Source organism: Vicia villosa, linkage group LG3 (genome assembly GCF_029867415.1).
Source record: "Vicia villosa cultivar HV-30 ecotype Madison, WI linkage group LG3, Vvil1.0, whole genome shotgun sequence".
NCBI classification, from domain to species: domain Eukaryota; kingdom Viridiplantae; phylum Streptophyta; class Magnoliopsida; order Fabales; family Fabaceae; genus Vicia; species Vicia villosa.
In genome coordinates, this window is record NC_081182.1 from 216,944,630 (window position 1) to 216,968,141 (window position 23,512).

The window sequence follows — 23,512 nt, forward strand, 5'->3', positions numbered from 1 at the left end:
GTAAGTGGTTCGACAAATGTTGTATCCACGAAACCTTTGTCGAAGACAGAAATCTGGCACATGAGATTGGGCCATGTCAGTGAAAGGGGTCTGGTCGAATTAGGGAAACAAAATCTGCTTGGTGGAGACAAAATCGAAAAGCTGAAGTTTTGTGAACCCTGTGTACTTGGAAAATCTTGCAGAGTGAAGTTCAACAAAGGCAAACAAAGAACACATGGATCCCTTGATTACATCCATGCTGATCTTTGGGGGCCTGCAAGGTGTCCATCACATTCAGGAGCAAGGTATTTTCTATCCATAGTAGATGGTTATTCCAGAAAATTATGGGTATTCATCCAGAAGACTAAGGATGAAACTTTTGAGAATTTCAAAAGTTGGAAGACTCTGGTTGAAAATCAGACTGGCAGAAAGGTCAAGAGGTTGAGAACCGACAATGGCCTTGAATTTTGCAATGAGGCATTCGACAGTTTTTGTGCTGCCTCTGGTATTGCAAGGCATAGAACTACTGCAGGTACTCCACAGCAAAATGGTTTGGCTGAAAGGTTTAATCGAACTATTTTGGAGAGAGTCAGATGCATGTTGACTAGTGCGGGGTTAACAAAGGTGTTCTGGGCTGAGGCTGTTTCGACAGCAACATATCTGATAAACAGATGTCCTTCGACAGCGTTAGATATGAAGACACCTGAAGAAGTTTGGTCGGGACATCCACCAGATCTCGACAAACTGAGAGTATTTGGCTGCGTAGCCTATGCTCACATTAGGCAAGACAAGGTCGAACCTAGAGCTCTGAAATGCATGTTCATGGGATACCCTGAAGGAGTCAAAGCTTATAGGCTATGGTGCCTAGAGCCAGGTCACAGGAGGTGTATCACCAGTCGAGATGTAGTTTTCAATGAAGCTGAAATGGCTTTTAAGAAAACTGATGATGTTGGTCGAAGTACAGAAACATCTGACGAAGAGCTGGAACAGGTAGAGATTCCTGTTGAGGTGAAGCATGTTGATGCTGAATTGCATATCCCAGATGAAGTCGAAGAAGAAGCAGAAGATGCTGAAGTTGAGGAAACTGACGATGACTACCTATTGTCGAGAGATAGGTCGAGAAGAGTCATCAAGCCACCTCAGAGACTTGGATATGCAGATCTTATAGCTTATGCCTTAATCTCTGCAAGTGAGGTTCTAGACGAAGAACCTAGAGACTATAAGGAAGTTATGAGGAGTCGAAATAAGACTGAATGGCTGAAGGCCATGGATGATGAGATGAAATCTCTTCATGATAATCATACTTGGGAACTGATCAAGAAACCTGTTGGGGCAAGGTTAGTCAGCTGTAAATGGATTTTCAAAGTTAAGGAAGGAATTGAAGGAGTGACGTCGAAAAGATACAAGGCAAGGTTAGTTGCAAGGGGTTTCACTCAGAAAGAAGGTGTCGACTTCAATGATGTGTTTTCTCCTGTTGTGAAGCATAGGTCCATTCGAATGTTGCTTGCCATGGTGGCACAGTTCGATCTTGAACTGGAACAGATGGATGTGAAGACTGCGTTCTTGTATGGTGATCTAGATGAAACGATCCTGATGAGGCAACCTAAAGGGTATGTCGAAAAGGGGAAGGAAGATTATGTGTGCAAGTTAAAGAGATCTTTGTATGGGCTGAAACAATCTCCTCGACAGTGGAATAGGAGATTCGACAAGTTCATGGCACGCATAAGTTTCATTAGAAGTCAGTTCGACCATTGCGTTTACTTCAGATTTCGACCTGGTAATTCATTTGTTATTTTGTTACTTTATGTGGATGATATTCTCATAGCAAGCAACAATGTTGAAGATGTGATGAGGGTGAAGGCTGAACTCAATAAGGAGTTCGATATGAAGGATCTGGGAGCTGCTTCCAGGATTCTTGGAATTGACATTCGAAGAGATAGAAAGAAGTCGAAGTTATGTCTATCTCAAGAGGCATATCTACGGAAGATTCTTGAAAAGTTTGGTATGTCGAATTCGAAGCCAGTTGTGACTCCAACGAACCCTCAATTCAAGCTGAGTGTTGATCAGTGTCCCAGTACTGATGTCGAAATAGCCTATATGAATAGCATCCCATATGCTAATATAGTTGGTTCTTTGATGTATGCTATGGTCTGTACTAGACCCGACATAGCTTACGCAGTCAGTCTTGTAAGCAGGTACATGGCGAATCCTGGAAAGGCTCACTGGCAAGCATTGAAGTGGATTTTAAGGTACATAAATGGGTCTCTGAATAGAGTCCTAATTTATGGTGGAGCCTTGGGTGAAGATATTAAAGCAGTAATAGAAGGATATGTCGACTCTGATTATGCAGGTTGTATGGATTCTAGAAAGTCTATTTCTGGATATGTTTTCACTATGTTTGGCACAGCAATTAGTTGGAAAGCAACTCTTCAGAAGGTTGTTGCTCTATCAACCACTGAAGCGGAATATATTGCTCTCACTGAAGCTGTGAAAGAAGCATTGTGGCTTGAAGGTTTTGCAAAGGAGCTGAAACTTCAAGGTCGAAGTATCACTGTTAAATGTGATAGTCAGAGTGCAATACACCTGTCGAAGAATTCAACCTATCATGAGCGAACTAAGCACATTGATGTGAGGCTGCATTTCGTCAGAGGAGTAATCGAGCGTGGAGAAGTCCAAGTGCTGAAGGTTTCGACTGAAGACAATGTTGCTGATATGATCACCAAGACATTGTCGAGTTGCAAGTTTTTCCACTGTATGTAGTTGATAAAGCTGCATGAAGAAAGCTAGTGTGTTCCCTTGATGTTGTAGAGTTAGATCCAAGGTGGAGATTTGTGAGATATTGGATCGAACTCTAGTATGGCCGAAGGGTAGCTTCTTGGTTCGACAGGGTTAAGCATGATGTCGAAGGTTGTTCACATGCTTGTGTCGAAGATGCTAGGGTTGTTAGCATGTTAAATTAGGTTTTAGTGTTTAAACCCTAATTTGTTAAGTTAGCTTGTTTATTAAGTTGGCTTGTGTAATGGGCCTTGTGGAAAAAGCCCATTAGTTAGTATGTTAGGTTTTATTATAAATAGCATACTAGTCTCTCATCATTGCTAAGCTGCAAATCCTAATTTAGGGTGAGAGAGGTTATTTGTTATTCTTGTAAACTTGTAATCTTGTTTTAAGAGAAAGTAAAAGAATAGCAGTTATAACCAATTCTTGTGTTCTTATTCTCTTCCCTAATTCCCTATTATACTTTGTTATTGGTATCGTTTTTCACAACAGAGTAAGAATGATGTCTAGAAATTTTCCCTGCCTCTGTAGAGAGATCATTCACATCAGTCAAGGAACAGAAGAGATCTATCTTGGAAAGACTAGAGAGTTTTGTCGGAGACACTACAACACAATCTTTTTATTGATTTTTGCTTATGAATAAGTGAATAGGTTGTTCAAGTTCATCCGCTCTAATAAAATTGTAACATGTAAAACATAAATTTGATTAATACAATGGAACTGCAGCTGCTCTGCAGTTGGAGACGTAGGCACAATTGGCCGAACTTCGTTATCAAATACTGTGTGTTCTCTTCTCTGTGTATACTTTTTTCGTATTAGTTTTGTTATGAATTGGAATTGTTGTTCTAACAATTTCAAATACATTGAATTTGAACCCCTTTCTTGGCAAACATGTGTGGTGAATTAGTTAAAATGATTTAGAAATTGGAAAGCTTTCTTCATAACCTGAATTAGTGCTTACTGGATTCATTTTGTAGTTTCTGCATGTGGTTTTTTTAGTCCAATGTTGTTGTAAACAACCGTGATATCTCACAAATGCTCCTAGCGGCCTGAGATGCATCTCCGGATGCATCATTTTTACAGACTCTTCAGCATAAATTGACGAACCACCCTTACTTTTGTAAAAAATTAGTCCAGGGATGCACTTCCAAAAACATGCTTGTAATTATTAGAGAATGCATCATTTTTACACACTCTTCAGCATAAATTGATGAACCACCCTTACTTTTGTGTTTAAGAAATGGAAATTAATATTAGAGAATGCCATGGTACGTATAAGTATTTATGTAACTAATATGTTCGTTGGCATATAGTTTTGTATGTGTGAAATAGGACAGTATTAGAGTTTGCCTTGGTTTATAATGATTATTTATAACAACAGTGTTTGAAACTATCTTTCTGTTTGGATTTTGATACTGATAGAAGGACCTTTATTAAAACAGGGTTGTGTTCTTTGAATAATATCTTGGATAACCGTTTTGTAATTAGACTCGGATCTAGTCAAGGATGACTCTTAATGCTGATGTTGTGTTTCCTTCTAAGAGTTCTATGAAGGGAGTCTACAGATTTTACACCATGGCAAAACCAAATTCTAGAATACCCTTTTGAAATTTCTATTTATTTTTTACATTGTCTCCCTTAATCAAACTCGCATCATTCCAAGCATTTTCTTCAACTTGTAAAATAACTAAATTTTTAATAATTTTGTAAAAATATTTGCAATTTGTTTTTCAGTGGGAAAGTACTCGGTCAATTTCTTTCTCTGATATCAACTCTCTTGTCTTGTGAAACTGAATATCAATATGCTTGAAATATTCATAAAAAATCAAATTTTTACTCAGTGCAATAACCGACTTGTTGTCGCAATATATCTTTGTAGAATTATTCTTCTTCTGACCACTTTTAAATTTTTTTAATCCATATTGTTTGAGTATCACAACTGATTGTACTGTTGTAATATATTCTGCTTTAGCGGTAGAAAGTGCAACAACTAGTTGTTTCTTGAAAGACCATGAAATTACACTTGTTCCCAAATGAAATCCGTACCCTGACGTGCTTTTTCTTGTATCTATATCCGTGTGCTCAACAAGCTTCACATCATTATTACTAGCATAAAAAATTCCATCAATAATTGTACCTTTGAAAGGTGTGAAAGAATAGAATGCTTAACCTTGGAGGTAGAATTACTCTTTTAAAGTCCATTTTGAGTTCTTTAGCCATTTTCACTTTGTATTTTTACAAGATGCCGACAAGAGTGGTTAAAGCGGTTACGGCAATTCAAAGCAATTTTTTATGGGGTGGAGTGGAGGATAAAAGAAAGATTCATTGGGTGGGTTGGAAAGGTGTGACTCTTCCTCTAGAGAAAGGTGGATTGGGAATAAAAAATTTAGCCGAATTTAATTTGGCTCTTTTGAACAAGTGGAGATGGAGGATAATCCAAGGGCATAATTCTTTATGGTTAGAAGTGTTGAAGGCGCGTTATGGAGATTTGAGCTTGCATTTGTTTTGTGAGGGAGACTCTCACAAATGCACTTCTTATTCCTTTTGGTGGAGAGATATTTTGAAGGTTAGTATTGTTTCTTCTAATCCTTTACATGTTGACCCCATTGTAGCGAATTGTAGCTTTAAGGTGGGAAATGGATTTAATACTCCTTTTTGGGATTCTTGTTGGCGGAATAACTCTATTTTTAAAGAGGAATTTCCGGATTTATTTTTGGCTTCTCACCTTAAAAAGGTTTCGGTAGCGGTTATGGGTGGGTGGATTGACGGGGTTTGGGAGTGGGGTGATCTTGGCATCTCAGTTGTTGGAAGGGATCCGATTTTTTTACAATCTCTTTTGGAGTTGAAGGAGATTTTGGTTAATTTCGGTAGCTTGAGGGATCATAAGGATGAGGTTGCTTGGATGTTGGACTTGAATAATGGTTATTCGGTTTCCTCTTGTTATAATTTTTATGCTTCTAGGCGCATTCCTTTTGGTCCCCCGGTTAAGGGCGAAGAGGCTTTCAATTTGTTATGGAAAGCGGATGTTCCCTTCAAGATTAAGGTGTTTGGGTGGAGACTTTTTTTGAATAGGTTACCTACTAAAGATTTATTGGTGGTTAGAGGTATTAATTTAAATCATGATAATTTAATGTGTGTTTTTTGTGGTTCTCATGTTGAAGAGGCGGACCATCTTTTCTCAAAATGTTATGTGATTAAATTGGTTTGGGAAGAAATTGCTACGTGGGTGGGTTTTTCGGGTTGGTCGGAGGAAGATTGTATCCCGTTTTTTTTGGAATGGCATTCTTTGGGCCGTTGTAAAAAGGTTAATAGCGGCAAATTGGGGGTGTTTTGGCTAGCTACCACTTGGATCATTTGGATGACAAGAAATGGCTTTTGTTTTAGGAATGATGTGTGGAACATTAACAATATGGTTTGGAGTATCAAATTTTTGGCTTGGAGATGGGCCTCTTACGGCAATATTACGTATTCCAATTGTAGTTTTTACGATTTTTACAAAGACCCTTGGTCTTTTTTATCGTAAGTGTAATTGGTTGTAATATTGGTTTTTGTCGGCTTTGGGCCGTTTTGTTTGTAATCGGGTTGGGGAACCCCTAGTTCTCCCTTCAATATATCCCTTGCTTACAAAAAAAAATAAAAAATAAATAATTGTACCTTTGATATAACGAAGAATCCTCTTAACTCCTTGCAAATGGCTAATACATGGTTCTTCCATGAACCTCCTAAGTAAATCAACTCCATAAACTCTATATGATTTTGTCACAGTCAAATATCTCTGACTTCCGATCAAACTTTTATATTGGGTTGAGTCTCCTCTCTTGTCAACTTCAACTTTTATTCAATAGGAAATAGGCTTTGAATGCTAGCTCCATTTTAAACTTTAAACTTCTTCAAAATCTCACTTGCATACTTCTTTTGAGAAATAAAAATTTCATCATTTTGTTGAATGACCTCAATGCCAAAGAAAGTAGGACAAAGAAAGTAGGACAAGAAGATATTATTATTGCGTGACAGTACGAAACACTAGAAAAAATAGTGGACACAGCCAATAAGCTAATCTCAATCAATTTCTGTATCAATTATACTAACTAGTACTTAGACCCGTGCGAGGCACGTGTTAAATATTTTTTAAAGTAAAAAATCTCATTTTAAAACACTTATAATTTATTTATAGTACTATTATATAGATAAAATATCATTGTTATCAATAATTAGTAGTTGTACCCGTGCGATGCACGGAAATTATTTCACATAAAATACTAATATAAAATGAAAAAAATATAAAATGATAATAAATTATATGTTTAAAAACTTTAGATAAAATATAGTAGTATAATAAAAAAATGATTGTTGTGTGCATTTTTTAAGTGGAATTGTTCACCATGTTTATGCAACACCGGTCCAATATAAAGCCCAAGACAAATTTTAAAATAAAATTGTTTAAAATATTAAATTTTATATTTATATTTAAATTTATTTATTTATTTTTAAGGTATAAATTAATTATTAAATATTAATTATTTGTAAATAAAATACCATGTATAATATGAAAAAGTAAAAAAAAAATATTAAAATGATTAATTAATAAAAAGTAAATTAAACTGTAAAAAAAATTATTAAAATGTGTGTGTGTGTAAAAAAAAGAAAATTTCATAAAATAAAATCACAGTAAAATATTTTATTTGTCGAAGTAAAATTGGTTGAAAATTATTAGGCATATTAATTTCTTTTTATTATACTAAAGATGAAAAATAATAAGAGAGATTGTAGTTGAAAATGGTTCCAAAATTAATTAAAAGGGTTACTAAGTTAGTTTTTGTTAAGTCTATAATTAATGACTGTTTTTATTAAAAGTAATAAAATAATATTTGAGTTAAAAAATAGCTATAGTTAATAAAGAAAATAGTTTTTACAAAAGTAATGTGAAAATAAAGGAAATGGATAGTGGAGTTAGTGGAAGAAATAACCATTAGTAGTACTGAAAAATTAATAATAAACTTAAATAAATATATAAATATATTTATTAAAAAAAGAAATAAAATTAATATTATTATTCTTAGGACTAAATTTTATCTCAATACCTTAAAAACCATTATATATAAGATGCTCTAAATAATATAAACGGATTGAATTAGTGGTAGACAAGATCGTCTCCTAACCAAGAGGCCCTTGGTTCAATCATTGCTTAATGTAAAATTTTGATTTTTCTAACTTTCTTTGATAACTAAATAAATTAAATAAAAAAAAAGAAACTGAATATTAAATGGATTTAAGAATAATTGAAATAAAAAATTATAAATTTATTGTAATTTTTGTGACAGACTAAAATGGATCTTCACTCTAAAATATATCAAATAAATTGATTGCTCTTTATAAAGAGTAATTTTTCAAATTTTACTCTTCACAATAAGAATCATTAAATTTACATAATCTAAAACTCATTTGGACATTATATAATTATATAGTTTTTCATTATTATTTATAAATAGAAAGAGTAAAATCTTTTTAGTCATTACCTTTTGATTAAATCAATATCATGAAATCTTATTCTATTTAATACAAATTAATAATTTTTTACAGTAGTCTTGACATAGAAAAATAATTAAAAATATTATTTTATTAGTATAATTAGAATATTTATTAAAAGAATGTTTATGACTCGTATATAAAATTTTAACAATTGCTCTGGATTATAAAAACAAATATTTCTAACATTTTTTTAAAAATATAATGTTAGAATTTTATCAGAAAAAGCCACAACCATTTTTTGATAAGTGAAATTTTAATATCCTTTATTATACTTTAATAATATTTTTGCAATTATAATTAATATATTACATATATTTTAAAAAGAACTTTAAAAAATAAATAAAATTTATAGATAAAACATCTTGCAACCTTTCTTACATTTAAAATAATTAACATTTTGAAGAGAAAAATTTATCACATTGTGTTTTTGACTGCATTTCGTATTAATAAATTGATAAAATAATTAAAATATAATTTAAATTATAAAACTTCTTGCAATTTGATTGAAGAGTTTTTTCCTAAAACGATACTTAAATTATAACTCTCCATCTACTTTTTAAAAAGCATTTGTTTATGATTTTCGATTTCAGTTTATAATTATTTTATTGTGAAATTAAATGTCTTATAAAAGAATTAAATGTCTTAAAATAAAATGATGTTGTATTGAATATGGTTTTTCAATGTAACGTTGCAGCAAATAATAAATATATATATTTAAGTGATATTATGAACAATAGAACATAGCTTTGACAATGATAAAATAGAGACATTATATGCATAATTATGACTTATCATAATTAATAGCTGTACTGTGACAGTGACTGGAGGCCCTACTATTTTCTTTGATCTGTTGTAAGAGGAGGAACAAACCTTATATTCTTGTTTGGGCACTTCTGATGCCTTAGTTTTAATATACAATAGTTTCTTTTTGCTCTTTCAAAAAAATAAATTGGACTGTGAAATTAATATATTTTTATTATTTGTATTGAATTTAAAATAATTAATGGTTATATATTCGAAGCCAACTATTAATATTCCAAATGAAATAAATTGCAGAAAAAGAATATTGGTTCATGCGGGTCTAACGGCTAAGATATTAATTTGTCGAAGCATTAAAAATCGCATCCAAAATCTTAAGCAGTCATTTCTTCGCAGACTCCATCATTTCAATTATCCACCGACCAATGTGAAATTATTTTCCAGGATAAATTAACATTGTTATACGGTAGTATTTTTTACACACTTAATTCTAGAGAATAAAATGCAATTTTCCTTGAGACCAGCAAACTCAATATAAAATTTCCTGGGTAGGATTTTGCAATTATAGAAAACAAAATAACTTCATCACTGTAACATATCATTACAGTTAGAGCACCTCAAAAACTGCATGATCAACTTACCATCCTCTCTATATTAAACCAATTTTACCGAGAAATAAACACAATAATAAAGAAACATCAAATATTATATAAATAATAACATTATAATCGTAGCCTATAAGATAACTAAAATTTCTCCTTCTAAAACAAAACTAAGATTCAGAAATTATAAACCCCTAAATAAATCTCCAACATCTCAAATTGATGATATCATTTATAGGCATTAATAACAATATAGCAGCAACTCCTAGAAACGAAACAAAATAGATGTTAGTGATGATAAAAACTCCAAATTTCCCAACAAAAAAATTTTAATTTTAAAGAAAAGCAACAACATGATAACATTTTAAAGCTCTGGAAAAGAGTATCTAATAGATTGAAAGGAGAAAAAACAACACACAAAAATGAAATTGACGATATGAGAAACTTTAATTAAGTAGGAACAACAACAAAGCAGCGACCAACTTGTATATAGGAAGAAGAGGCGGAACAACAACGTAATGAAAGAATTTTAAAATTAATTTTATGAAAGAATTTTAAAATTAATTTTATGAAAGAATTTACCCTTCAGTATTCAGTTTTCCATTCGATACAAACGGAATTTCGTAAGCTTCTGATATATGATAGAATTGCAAATAAAATTTCATGGAGGAAAATAATGGAAAGAGGATAAAAAATAGAGAGAAAGGAAGAGAAAATTAATTTTGTAGGGTGATATGAAGAGAAAGGGAAGAAGACAGCGGTGAAGAATTTAAAAGAAGTGGTATCATAAGAGAGAATGAAATGGATTGAGATAGAGAGAAGAAAAAACAGATGGAATATAGAGAGGTTGGTGACTTTTTCTCTCTGAATGAACGATGGGAAAATGAAAGAGGAAAAGATAGTATATGAATGGACTATGGAATTTTAGGGTTAGCAGGATTTGAAAATTTGCTGTTCTATTGTGCCCTTTTATTAACAATCCTTCTGCAGACATAATTGAATGATGGAATTGGAAAGCATTTTTTTATTGTAAACTGTGAGAATACAAAAGGTGAAGGATATGAATGTGGGCAAAATTCAACAGCCAACAAATATTATAATAATTCAAAACGTTGGTTTATGTGAGATTGAAAAATCAAAAGACTTGTTGGAAAAAACCAAAAATGACTCTAATAATTGTTTAAGATTCCTTATCAATTAATGTTGTGATAATTAGATGATGTAAAATCCTTTAATAATTGCTTGAGATTTAATTAATAAAAAAATGAACCGTTTTTTTTTTTTGTTTTCAATGTCTAATTTAATTATTATGATTATTATTATTAATGAAAAATGTAATTAAAAAAAAAATAAATAAAAAAACATTTAAAAAATAATTATAGAAAGTTTTCTAATAATAGCAAGTGTAAAAATAGCGAAGACTCTAAAAATGTGACACTTGGCAAACTTGCCAAAATACTCATTTTGCTTTATTATATTGTATGATTTGTCTCAAACAATAATAGAGTTGAACCAACGACTTTGATTATAAATGTGAAGAGAATCTTATTACTATATGGAGACAAGTTGCACATTTTCATTATTATTATTACTTACAGTGTTGAATATCAATCAATTACCACCACTTTATAAGTTCTTCTACCATATATTGCATTTTCTTTCAACACCAACTAGAAAAACCGATTCGGACGACGGGTTTATTGAGATTATAATTGTTATGTAAAATATATAAATAATAGAGTTTTATTTAATGACAAATATTTGTTTTGTGTTCATAGTTGTATGGTATATTGTTTTCTTTAATAGTTCATTTTTTAAAAACTTACTTGTAGAATTTATAGTTAGTGTAGTTTGTAAATAAAAATCATAAATTAAAAATATTTTTTCTTTTTTCTTTTCTTTTTCACTTAGAAAATATTTTTAAAAAATCTTAAATTTGACTAAGTAATTAGTACCGTGGCAATGTTCGCAAATTATGTTTTCTAACGAATTTTAAAGAAACTTGTATTAAGAAAAACAACCGAAAAAATATGTTAAAATTATAATGGGTGTAATATAATTGTTCTCAATATTTTATTGATGATATTTAAAAATTAATAATTTTAAATTAATAATTTAGTGATGAATATTGATATTGAATACAATTGCTATACACTCAAATGTTTTTTAGTGACTTATATTTTAATAAATATCATTAAATTTAATGACACTTATTTTTCATGTATATTACTTCATTTATTAAATTATTAAAAAATATATTTAATTAATTGTATCACAATTGAAACAAAGAAAAAAATATAACGTGATAGAATTTGAAACAATGAAAAGAAATCCTTTTAAGCATGCAAATTAAAAATAATTTGTTTAATAAAAATTGTGACAATTCCCCATATAGGCTTTAATTAATTGTATTACAATGGAAACAAAGGAAAAATTTAAGATGATAGAATTTGAAACAATGAAAAAATATCCTTTTAAGCATACTAATTGAAAATAATTTGTTCAATACAAATTGTGACAATTCTCCATATAGCCCTTTAAAAACATGACATGTCAAAATACTACAGCAATTTAAAAAAAAAAATTCAATGGTAATCTACTTTCTCAAGTTTTATAGGAGATTTCTCAAACTATTCTCAATTCTCAATCTCTTGAACAAAAGTGCGGGCAAAACAGACATGTCCATGGGGCCAGACCCGTTCTGCCACCCTTAAGAAAAAGTGATATTTGTCCGAGCTTTAACCTTCACAAAACTAAAACCAAGAGCATTTTAGTTGTCACCCTGCAAATTTTATCTAACACCCCATTTTTCATTATTTCATAAATGCTCTTGGTGAAATGAGAACAACTTTTTTCAAACGAAATTTTCGGTACAATATTGAAGTTTTTGATAAGTTGCAATTAGTTCCTGAAATTTCAAAATTTGTGGTAAAATTCTGTAAATTTCAAAATTTCTGGTAAGTTGATCTTAACAAGTTCTTATTCGTTTTTCTTTCTCTTTTATAAGGTCAAAATCAGCCTTGGTTAACCAAGCAGTGATTAAAACTCAGGTAAGTAATAATTGCCTAATTTCTCGTACCTATCTTAGATCTTCAACTAAGATAATTGGTATTTTGACTCCGAATGCTCCAGACACTTAACTGTAGTAAAAGTGTTACTGGTGGTTTGTATAGTCTCATTCTATCTTAGTTTTAGCAAAGATCTTCTTACTAAAGGATTGATGACTATTGTGATAAACATAAGTCAGTTGTGTGATCAAGGTATGAAGGTATATGTCATCAAGAAAGAATGTTTTGTCTCTAATGAGATGTATGGAGTTCTTATGAAGATTTAAAAACAATTTCTATTTATGGACTCCACAATTATTTAATTGCTTACTATCTTGCTTGGTGTTCAAGGAAGATAAAGTCAAGAAGCCACACCAGAAGATGCAATATCATAAGGTTACAAAAGTTGTATCATTTATTCTAATGGATCTGACCAGTCTAATGCAAGGTGAATATCTTGGTGGATTGAAACATGTATATTTCATTTCTCTTGTGATCTATAACAAAGGAAAATCTATTATCTGTAAAGTCTTCAAAGGTTCTTATCTTCTCCTTGAAAGAGAACAAGGTATAGTTTTGAGTGAGAGAAGTACCTTTAGTGATGTTCAACCAGATGTTGAAACATAGCAAGTGGTTACTCCAGATACTGTGAAAAGGCTAGCAGACACTGAGTAAGAAATCTCTCAAGTAAAGTCTAAGAGGGAGTTCATTATCTGGAGTTTATTTTAGTCTGGAATCATTAGTAGTTTCAGAGAAGAAATAACTAATGATGTTGAATCTTGGATTAAAAGCCTCTGATCAAGTCTAATGAAGATGGCATGAAAGGAGGATGCTCTATTTTAGAAACAATCTTGTCTCTTGGATCAAAGTTTATTTTATCCTGGTCTATCTTTAAAGATAGCTACATTGCTGAAGGAAGATATAGTTTCTATTGGATTGATTACTAAAAATGTACATCGACAAACTGAATATCATAGCATTATTGTGTGACAAGCTACTGCAATCAAGGTTCTTAAAGATTTAACTCTGTTTACATAAACAAGTCTTTGGTTCAAGTCACCATTATGGCAGGAGTCTTGCTACATGCAAATATTGACACTCCTAAGATTGGTATGTCTGAGAAGATGCAGGAACTTGAGGTGAAAATTACATTGAGAATATGAAGGATAATTTTGGAATCGCACTGCTGAAGAATTATAGTAGTAACTAATTGATTGGGTTTCCAACTATATGCCTTCATCTTGTGATATGTGCAATCTCAGAAAAAGAATTTTCAATGGCATGGAGAATTTCAATTCAAATGTTCTAACATTTTTTAGCAGCCAAAGCTTGGAAAATGAGAAAAGCTTATAAGAAATGTGTCTCTCTTCCATGGTGAGTGGTGCACTGTTACTAAGGATTATTTTATCTTCTTCCAAAACTGCTCTCATTTAGTGGATTTTTGTTACAAGCAAGATTTCATTACAATCTAGGTAATTCTCCTTGTATTTAAATACCTTACAACCTCACCATCCTTACAAAATGCGTTTCAACAATGAGAAAATATTCCAAAGATACTGGTGCTAAGAAGGTTCATCAATTGGAATCCAAGAAAGATAAGGGCAGTGATCCAAAAAAGGATAGATTCAACATTGCAACAAATCTTGGAACATCTACTAGGGCATCCAGGATAGGAAAAACATTTGTAACAAAGATGGAATCCCTTAAGAAGAATCAGGTTCATCTACATGATTCAGATTCAGATGTTGATGAAGACTGAGCCACTCTCATTGACTCAGGAGGGTGATTATGAATAACTATTATATGTTATATGTTTGCTATTTTGTATGTTAAAAAAGGGATTCTTTTATTTTTTATCGTTTCTTCTCTGTTTAGATTTATTTTTCTATTTTTGTCTCTTTGGAGATCTTTGGTGTTTGTCTCTTTAGGTCAAGTTCTTTTGATGTTTTTTTGCCAGTCCTGTTTGGGTGAATCTATTTCTTTTGAGTCAGTATGGTGTTATTAGTTCTACATCAAGTTATTGAGTCTTCTATTGCTAGTCTTGAATCAATTCTTGAGAGTCTCTTGTTTATTAAGTCACCCATGTATCTTTTGATACCATGTGGTAGACTGATTGTTACTTGGTTGTTTGTCAAGTTACTATTCTCACTCTTAAAGCTTTTAAACATTGAGTTGAGTATTGTTATTGGTTGAAGCTTTTAAGCAAAACTAAGTATTTTGTATTTCAAGTGTAATCTTCTAAATTAAGTTGTTCTTGATACAGTCACTTGGATTGAGATTGTTAGATATCACTAAGGTGATTTAGAAAGTGAGATGGTGATTTCTCATATCTAGATGTTGATTTCTCATATCTAGATGTCGAATTTTAGATAGAAGTTGCACAATATATTAATTAAGTGAGAATTTGTAAACTGGAACTGTTTAGGCTTTGAATTAATATTGTTATAGTTGATTTCCTTCCTGACTTGGTAGCCCCCATATTAGGTGTTGTTGCATTGAACTAGGTTAACAAGTCTCTGTGTTGTTTATCATTCTGCAATTTTAATTAAGTATCAATTTTAGTTTCATATGTCTGGTTTGTTTTCAGATGTTGTAACATCTGTCTTGAGATCATGTGTCATTGAGACAGTTGTGTTAGCATGTGTAGTAAGTGCCAGAATTTCACATTTTATGTGACATTGCATAATCTTATTGATGATGTGTGTTGTGATGAATATTAAGATTCTATATGCTTATATGACAAATTTTAGGATGGTAGTTTTATGTGTATTATTTATGATGAATGGAGGTGTGAGTATAGGTTGTATCGATGTTGTTGAACTGTAGACTATAATTGTTGAAGTTTACTTTTCTCTTATGTTGTTTATTATTGATTATTATGACTCACTCCTTCGGTTTGAATGTTGTCTCTACGTGGCTAACATGCAGATACTCTGAAGTATACTCTAAGAAAGTAAGTGAAAGCTAGCTATTGGAGCTTATTTTAGCTTATTGTTTTAAGTAGTAGAGATTCTACTCTAATTCATGTAACACTGAATTGGAGTTGACGCTTGTCTTTTTTATTTCTTTTGTTGAGTATTTTTGTAGTATTTGCTATTAATTTCATGGTGATACTCTAAGATGTTGAATTAACTGTTGACGGCACTTTTTGTGTATGTTAAGACCTAGCCTTAGTTGTGGAAGTATTAATTAAATTTTTATGATGAATCTGTTGCGTTGTTTTTATAGTAATTGATCCAAATCAGATGTGTTGGGTGTCGTGTGACATGCCAAGTACAAATCAAACATATTGGATGTTGTGTAGCATCGCATGTATAAAATATATAGTTTAATTGTTCATTATGACAATTTGTATTATGGAGGAGAATAATTTGTAATGTTTTATGAAATGTGACACCCTTGTGTTGCTCGTTTTAATTAATTTAATCGTAAATTATACGTTGGGTTCAGAGGGGTGTTACAAATTTTTTGATAACTTAAATTATAAATTGATTTTTTTAAGAGAGTTCTATAACTTTTAAGCTAATAAATGAATTTAAGAACTTATAACTTCACGTAGAATCAACAATGAAAATATAATCAATTATATTTCAAACAATTAAACATACACTAGCAAAATTTCTCATTATGAATTTAGAGTTTGGTTACATCTAACCATTTACTAATATTTTTGTATACTGTATTTAACAATTTTATAATAAGTTGAAATGATAGTAAATTAATTGTCTTGTGAATACTTGGAATTGGATCTAGAAAACTTCCAACGTACATAGCCCTCCATTTTTGACTTATATCATTTCAAAATGTGAACACATTTTTTCTTAATGGCATAGGGACAAGAAGATATTATTATTGCGTGACAGTACAAAACAATAGAAAAAGCAGTGGACACAAACAATAAGCTAATCTCAATTATACAAGTTGAACTAAATTCTTCTATCTTGCATTGCATCTTCTTTCCACAACAATCTTTCAAACTATTCTTACTCTCTTGAACTAAGTTATGGAGGCGTTTGTTGGAGCACTTCTTTCAACTTCTATGGATATGTTCCTCGAAAAGATTGCTTCCGGTGAGTTTGCTGATTTATTTCGGAGGACTGAGCTTGACGTTGCGCTGTTGGATGAGATAGATACAACTATGGCGAGTCTTCAGTCCCTACTTCCTGATGCTGAGAACAAGCAGATCAATAATCCTGGCGTGAAGAAGTGGCTGAATAAGCTGCATGAAGCTGTCTTTGAAGCTGAAGATTTGTTTGATGAAATCAACACTGAGGCGTTGCGCTGCGAAGTAGAAGATGGTCAGTTTCTCTCAGTGTTGCGCTGCGAAGTAGAAGCTGGTCAGTTTCTTAAAGAGATTTTTTCTTTTTTAAAAAGATTTATTAACAATCCTAATTCTAAACTATCAAAGTTATCTGCAAAACTGAAACATGTGAAAAACCAAAATCCTGGATTGAACGTAGGTGATTTTTCCACCTGTGTTGTGAATGTAACTCCTACAACTCCTTTTTTGGTAAAAGAATCAGATGTTACGGGTAGAGAGGATGAAAAAAAGAAACTTAAAGAGGCTCTGCTGTCTGAGGATTGTTGTGATAGTGAACAAAAAATAGGAGTGATTTCCATAGTGGGTATGGGAGGGTTAGGAAAAACAACACTAGCGAAACTCCTTTACAATGATCATCATGTGAAAGAGAAGTTTAAGGTGAAAGGATGGTCACACATTCCAAAAAATTTTGATCTTGTTGCTGTCACTAAAACCATTCTTCAATCTGTCACTTCAGAAACAATCACAGAGACTAACTTTGTTAAACTCCAAATGCAATTGCAGCAGAGTTTAAGTAACAAAAAATTTTTGTTAGTATTGGATGATATGTCGCATGGAAACTATGTTGATTGGAATAGTCTAAGTGATATCTTTAATGTTGGACAAACTGGAAGTAAGATCATCATCACAACTCGAGATGAAAGAGTTGTACTACCTAGGCTGAAATCTCTCGATGTCCATCATTTAAGTTATTTGGGAACGGAAGAATCCTGGTCTTTACTAGCCATACATGCATTTGTAGAAAAAAATTGCGAACATTATCCTAATCTAGAAGAAATTGGTAGAGAAATTGTCAAAAAATGTTGTGGTTTACCATTAGCTGTAGTAACACTGGGGGGTACTCTTCGTCAAAAATTGTCACCTGATCATTGGAGTGATGTGTTAAACAGCAGTATTTGGGAACAAACAAGTGGTGATGTGCAACCATCTCTGCTATTGAGTTATCGTTACCTTCCAGATTCTCTAAAAGCATGCTTTGCTTTTTGTTCAATTTTTCCAAAGAACTGCTTCTTAAGGAAAAAGATGATGGTTCAGTTGTGGATTGCACAAGGCTTAATACCTCAGCCGAAAAGTGAGAAAAGTTGGGAAAAAGTAGCCGAAGAATACTTTGATGAGCTAGTGTCGAGGTCTTTGATTCGTTGTCGATCCATTGATGATGAGTCAAAAATATTCTTTGGTGATGGAGAGGAAGTATGCTTTGAAATGCACGACCTCATCAATGATTTAGCTATGGCAGTCTCATCTCCGTATTGCACTAGGTTAGACAAATATAATCCAGATGAAAGTGTATATGAAAGGGTGCGACACTTGTCCTTCAACAATGACGAATATGATTCATGCGATAAATTTAAAAAAATCCATGGATTAAAAGGTTTAAGAACCTTTTTAACTCTCCCATTGCAAGGTTCATGGAAGTATAATGATTTTATGTTGAAGTTACTTCCTGACTTACTGTCGACAATGACACAATTACACGTGTTGTCATTTTCACACTACCCAAAAATCACTGAATTTCCCAACTCTATTGAAAATTTGATAGATCTGCGATACTTGAATCTCTCTTACACTGATATTAAAAGATTGCCTTCAGAAACATGCAAGCTTTACAATTTGCAGACTTTGTTGTTGTCAAGGTGCTACGAACTCATCGAATTGCCAGAGGACATGGGGAAATTGGTGAAACTGCGTCACCTTGACATCAAATACAGTAAGTTGAAGGAAATGCCTGTACAAATGTCCAAATTAGAAAATCTGCAAACATTGTCAAACTTTATTGTTAGCGGCATTAATGAAGTTGGATTGAAGATTGAAGATCTTGGAAAATATCCCCATCTTCGAGGAAGCCTTTCCATCTCACAACTTGAAAATGTAATTGACCCATCCCATGCTTCTCTAGCAAACTTGGAGATGAAGAAAGGAATTGACGAGTTGGAACTAGTATGGTCTTACAATGCTCCTTCAAACTCACAAACACAAAGTGTTGTATTGGAACGATTACGTGTGCCGACAAATTTGAAGAGTTTGACCATTTTCGATTTCGGCGGAGACAAATTACCAAATTGGTTGGGTGATCCTTTGATGATTAGTCTAAAGTCTCTTCAAAAGATAACCTTAAACGACAATCCATCTCTGACATCCTTTCCAAGAGACGGTCTTCCCAAAACCTTACGATCTCTCATAATTGATAGATGTCCGAATCTAGAGTTCCTTTCTCATGAATCTTTTCACAAATACACATCACTGGAGAATTTGGAAATATCTTCAAGTTGTAATACAATGACATTATTTACCTTGTGCTCTCTCCCGTCCTCAAAAGTCTAGTTATTGAATTCTGTAAACATTTAAAATCCATATTAATTGAAGAAGATGCATCGAAACAGAATCTCTTGTTTCTTAGAACCATCAAAATAAGGTTTTGCGATGAACTGGAGTCGGTTTCCCTAAGTGGATTTCCAATCCCTAACCTCACTAGTTTAACTGTGGCTCGGTGTAAGAAGTTACGTTCTTTACCTGGATCAATAAAGACTCTAACTAGCCTTCAAGAAATGGAAATGGTTGACCTTCCAAATCTGCAATCGTTTTCCATCGATGATTTGCCTATCAGCTTACAGGAATTGGAGGTTGGAAATGTTGGAGGGATTTTGGGGAATACAACTTGGGAACATCTCACTTCTCTTTCAAAGCTGCATATTTGGGGTGATGATAGTGTGAATCCGCTGGTGAAAATGCAAGTTCTATTTCAACCCGCTAATCTCGTTTCCTTACGGATCTCTGAACTTGAAGATGTAGAATGCCTGGATGGGAAGTGGCTTCAACATCTCACCTCTCTCCGTATACTTGAGATTGAGGAGGCACCCAAGCTCAAATCATTGCCAGAAAAGGGGGAACTGCCTTCCTCTCTTAAAGTATTGAGTATTCGGAAATGTAAAATATTGGAAATAAAATTGGGGAGGAGGCAAGGGAAAGAGTGGAGTAAGATTTGTCACATTCCCAATATACACATATAAGCTACCAAATCATCGAATGAGAATTACATGAAGGTGAGTCACCAAAATATTTGTTTCAATGTTTCTCGTTATAAATGTCATCAATAAATATATTTAATTTCAAGTGTTTATGGATAACATTTTTCTTCCTAATCCAGGTTTTGGTTCCATCTGGGGCTCAAATTGAAATGAAATGCTTCCTCTGTTGACATGGGCTGCGGAAAAGGATTGGGAATTCCAACAACAGACAAGTCACATTCTCAACAAGGCTAACAATGTGAGTTCTTATAGTAACTTGACGCTACTATGATGTTGGTTATTAAAACCTTGTCTATTGCAATTTTATTCTTGTTATTAACTGCATGTCATGGAAGCACGCACCGACAAATGTTGTTTGAATTGCCTCTTTTCACCTATAGGTTTAGAGATTTGAGATGCTTTAAGACCAAAAAGAATTGACATTTTTCAATTCTAGAAATCTAATGATTTTTGTTTTCCTCCAATGTTTACTTTACCAACAAATTCTGAATATTCTTTTGTTGTTCTGTCAGACCAATTTCATACATAAAATATATCTCCCACTTTACCAACTTAATGTCACTTGGAAAACATTGGCCAACATAATGTCAAATATATCTCCCACTTTACCAACATATATCTCCCACTCCATTCTTAAATCTTATAAATGAACACCATCAAGTTTGACACAATATTTCCATTTATTTGTTAGGTTTGTGTTTTGCTCAACTGGAGGTATATTCGTCCAATGGTTTTCTCTTTCAAAGCTGCGTATTTGGGGTGATGATATTGTGAAGCCGCTGATGAAAATGCAAGTTCTATTTCAACCCCCTAATCTTGATTCCTTATATATCTCTCTCTTTCATTTTACTAAACTGGGGATTCATCCAAGGAGTATTACATCAAAGTGAGTCACCAAAATATTTCTTTCATGATTCTTATTAAAAATCTCATCAACAAATATATTTAATTTCACGTGTTTATGTTTAACATTTTTGTTCTAAATACAGTTTTGGTTCAAATTGAAATGAAATGCTTCCTCGTTATTCTTGCTGTGGACAAGGGTTGCTCAAGAAGGCTAACAAAGTGAGTTCTTATACTACTTCAATGCTTGTCATTCAAAGCCTTTCTATTGCAATTTTATTTTTGTTATTAGTTCTCATGGAAGCACCAACAAATGTTGTAATTTCAAAATTTTAAATAAAAATCTTGTTTTCTGCTAAACTGTTTGTTTTTGTGTATCGGTGTTTCATAGATTTAGTTTTCTTGAAACGAATAAAATAAAGAAATGTTTTTATATGTTCAATTTCAATGGCCGATGTAAATAGTCTATCTGATAGTTTTGGTTATCATCAAATTGTTTTCTGATCTACACCCTATCAGCATCAGCCTTTTATATTCAAGTGTATTATTTGATCATCATGTTTATGGTCATAAAGGCAGAAGAACTTGATTTTATTTTTTAGAAATTTATGGAAGAAAATTAAATTGTTTGTCAATTTAATGATATACGTAATTAATATGTTCATTATTTAGTTAAATATCTAAATAAATTATCATGATTTTCATGCAGAAGAGTTGGAGTCCCTACTTCAAAGTGTGGCAGTCTGAGGGTTGTACTTTTATCATATCATAACTGTGAGTACTCCACATTATCAATATTCCAAAATGATTCCTAATATTACAAAACACTATCAAGCTTGACACAATATTTCCATTTATTTGTTAGGTTTATGTTTTGCTCAAATCTGAACTATGTTTTTCAAATGTTAGAATATCATTGTTTTGACATGTTGGTGCTTTTTGCATTACAATCATTATCTGGTATTTGAATATAAGGTCAACTGGAGGAACAGCTTCTGCATTGAAGAGTGTTGGAGTGGCTGTTACTAAAGTTGAACAGCTTACTCATTTCTCTGAAATGGTGAGTGTACTTGTAACTTGATTTAGCTTGCATTTTGATGTTGAATTCTCATTTGAATTCGGTTTGTGTAAATTTTTCTACAAAGCTACATACATGGCTGTGAGTATTTTGTATGAAGATATCATTCCTGTCTTTTTCATGATAAAATATATGGTTTCTAGACTACACCATATCAGCATGACACAATATTTCCATATTTTATTGTTAGGTTTGTATTTGCTCAATGGTTTACCCTACAAGAATGATGACTAGAAAATTTTCATGCCTATGTAGAGAGATCATTCACATCAGTCAAGGAACAGAAGAGATCTATCTTGGAACAACTCAAGAGTTTTGTCGGAGACACTACAACACAATCTTTTTATTGATTTTTGTTTACTGATAAGTGAATAGGTTGTTCAAGTTCATCCGCTCTGATAAAATTGTAACATGTAAAACATAAATTTGATTAATACAATGGAACTGCAGCTGCTCTGCAGTCGGAGATGTAGGCACAATTGGCCGAACTTCGTTATCAAATACTGTGTATTCTGTATTCTCTGTGTATACTTTTTTCGTATTTGTTTTGTTATGAATTGGAATTGTTGTTCTAACGATTTCAAATACTTTGAATTTGAACCCCTTTCTTGGCTTGTAATAGTTTAGTTTAGCAAAAATATAGCATAAAAAATGATTAAGAAGTGGCTAAAAACTTGGATGAAGAGATGGCAAACATGTGTGGTGAATTACTTAAATTTAGAAATTGGAAAGCTTTGTTCATAAGGTGAATTAGTGTTTACTGCATTCTTTTTGTAGTTTCTGTTGGTGTATTTACAGTGAGTATATGCACTTGTTATTAGACAGAAGTGGGGGCAGAAGAAAGTAAAGGTGAATTGAGATAGAAAAATGTACATAGCATATATGATTGATTCAAGGGTTAAATATGTTTTAGGTCCTCATAAATATTGTAGTTTTTCGTTTTTAAATTCATGAGCATTGGCCAACATGGTCCTTTTATCCGAGGCTGAAAAACTTTATTCTTTGCCAAGAAATTTATGAAAGAATATTGAAAAGTATGTCAATTTGATAAACTAATTACTTTGGGATTTTTAAAAGATGAATTTGAATTTCAACTTTCGAAGTATGAAAGTCTTGGGAAACAGTACTTTGTGACTAGCAAATTTCATAGCTGCGAGTCTCCCTAATGCATTTGCATTAGAAAGTTGGCTAATTTAGTGTTATGAATATGGTTTAAATAGTGATTTCTGCTTGTCATATCTATTTATTTTAAAGACAGATTATTTCATATTAGAGATAATGAATTGCATGTAAATATCCTATTTCCTCTCTGAACGGGTGGAATTGTATCAATCTAGTACTCCACATTATCAATATTCCAAAATGATCCCTAATATTACAGAACACTATCAAGCTTGACACTATTTGCATTTTGTTTGAAAGGTTTATGTTTTGCTCAGCTGGAGGTAGATTCGTCCAATGGTTTTCCCTTCAAATCTGAAATATGTCTGCAAAATTTCCTTGCCTTTGTAGAACCATCTTGGAAAGACTCAAGAGTTTAGTTGAGCATAGAA

General features: G+C 32.3%; 1 long non-coding RNA gene and 1 pseudogene across 1 annotated transcript; one reads left to right on the forward strand and one right to left on the reverse strand.

Annotated features, from left to right (window-relative positions):
- Window positions 1–9,730: 9,730 nt before the first annotated feature.
- On the reverse strand, window positions 9,731–10,830 carry LOC131657397 (uncharacterized). The gene is made up of 2 exons (XR_009300639.1): window positions 10,227–10,830; window positions 9,731–9,909 (listed from the first exon to the last, which is right to left on the reverse strand). It is a non-coding gene; the product is annotated as an uncharacterized LOC131657397 (long non-coding RNA).
- A 5,720-nt stretch (window positions 10,831–16,550) lies between these two features.
- Window positions 16,551–23,117, forward strand: LOC131593577 (putative disease resistance RPP13-like protein 1; annotated as a pseudogene).
- The last annotated feature ends 395 nt before the right edge of the window (window positions 23,118–23,512 follow it).